Here is a 2,404-nt window from a genome sequence, read left to right on the forward strand (position 1 = left end):
ACTCCACACCCACAATAGTACGGTTCACCCCTAAATTCCCTCTGACTCAGTTCAAGGAGAGTTAAGGATGAATAACAACTGTTGTTCAGACTATGATGGCCACACTTCTGGGGAGAATAAGGAAGGATAAAAAAGATACACGGATGACGGAGAAAATTGGGAGTCGTCTCAGCATGGTCTCAAATTCAGCTGATTATCCACACGAAGTAGACACAAGGATACCCACGCCTCCATGAAGTCAGGTCCATGGGGGCGGGGTCTGTAGGAAGGGATTCAATTACCCGCTGAAATGTAAACTCACTTCCTCAGTCACAATGTGGGCAGTTCATTCACCACTCCCACATGTGAGAAAGAATCATTCAGGAGACCAACGTGCAGAATTGCCATCAGGATTACAAATGATAGCAAGAGTACGATTCTGCTGTTATTGCACGTGTTCATCCCATCCAGCAATGAACTGGATGCCTGATTCCAGTGGAGTACCACTGTTTCCTGATGTAGATCAATAATTCAAACTTAGTTGTCGGAGTAATGTTTAGAGGTTTACACACGATGCAACAATTGGTCGTGTAGGTGACTGTGATGAATAATACCAGGGACGCAGGGATGTATCAATCAGGTGGAAAGGAAAAAACGGAGAATGGAATTGAATCCAGACCAGTAAGTGGTAATGAATTTGTGGAGTTGAAACAATAACAGTGAGGATTCTGAGTGGTGAACAGGAACAAAGAGATCTTGGAGAAGATGTTCACTGATCTCTGAAGATTGTTGGACAGGGAGATCAGTTGTTCGAGAGGCTTTTGGATATTTTCTATTGTTGACCACAGTCTGAGAATGATATTCGATCTTTAGTAACCGCCAGTTTAGGAAACCCCAAAAGGAATGAGCACAAGTCTGGTCATTGCAATAATCAATATATTTCAAAATTGTAATATAAAAGGCGGAGGGCTCAAGTATAACTCTTTGCCCATCAAGACCACTTCACCACTCAATGAATTTACCACTGCTTCCTCTCCAAGTCATGCTGGTACGTGCCTTGGAGGGTAATTCATAAATAGTGACGTTTCAGTGCATCTTCAACCTTGTCCTTATGGTCGGTACAGTGTTTGAGCTTTGAAGGTTCAGTCAACAAAGCCTGGTTGACTTATTTCATTCGATCTTCTAGGTGGCGTACTCTGCTGCAATTGTGCCTCAGCAATTAAGGGAATAAATATTCAGGCGTTTTACAATGTACAGTTAGGTGACGGTATTGTCGTGGAGGGTGTCCTGGTCCTTCAGTGATATTGCAGCGGCACCCACCGAGGCACATGGAGAGAGTCCTGTTAAACATCTAACGTGTGCGTTGCGGACGATGTAGGCTTCACGGAAACAAGAGTTGAGTTAATAATCAAACAAAACCGACCGACAGACATGTTTTTGTCATCAATTCTTTTATATGGGTGGTCAGGTTCCAATTCTCCTAAATACTAGCTCTCAGGACGATTACACGTAGGAATTCAGTTACAATGAAGCCATTGAATGTCAATCGAATATGATTAGATTATCATTTGTCAGAGTTATCATTGCTGTATTTGGTCCTTCTGTGGATCAATCCGATTACAATCGCTTTCTGATTTCAAGTTCCAATTCCCATCTGCACCTGATATTTCAACCCGTTTCCTCACATAAATGTCTCCACATGCTTTCATTATATGTAAGGACGCTGCAGAGGACAGCACAAATTTACGAGGATGTTGCCAACTCTGTATAAAATGGAGCTTCGTGAAATGATTGGTTAGGCTGGGATTATTCTCCTCGAAACAAAGGAGGTGGAGGGGAGCTCTATAATCACATAATAACATTTATAAACGTTCAATATTCGTGGAATCTTGACAGGGTAGATACGGGCGGGTGGTTTGCCTTAGGCTGTGAGGAGAGCACCAGAGGACAAAATCTCAGAATTTCATCTTGCCCTTTTAATTCAGAATTGAGGAGTAATTTCTTTGCTCAGGGGCCAAACAATCTGTGCCATCTGTGCTGTTGGGTATTTCCAAACTGTGCTAGATAGTTAATCAGAAAGGTGATGAAAATTTGTCGAGTTAAGCGAGCAGAAAGGAGTTACAGATTATTGGGGCGGCACGGTGGTTCAATGGTTAGCACTGCTACCTCACAGCACCAGGGTCCCAGGTTTAACTCTAGCCTCGGGCAGCTGTCACTGTGGACTTTGCACATCATTCCCGCTTTTTCGTGGGTTTCCTCCCACAGTCCAAAGATGCGCAGGTCAGGTGACTTGGCTGTGTTAAATTGCGTGTAGTCAGAGGGGAATGGGTCTGGGTGGGTTACTCTTCGCAGGGTTGGTGTGGAGTTGTTGGGCCGAAGGGCCTGTTTCCATGCTGTAGAGAATCTAATCTAGATCAATCATGAG

The sequence above is a fragment of the Chiloscyllium punctatum genome, chromosome 34 (assembly GCF_047496795.1).
Source record: "Chiloscyllium punctatum isolate Juve2018m chromosome 34, sChiPun1.3, whole genome shotgun sequence".
In the NCBI taxonomy this organism is placed as follows: Eukaryota; Metazoa; Chordata; class Chondrichthyes; order Orectolobiformes; family Hemiscylliidae; genus Chiloscyllium; species Chiloscyllium punctatum.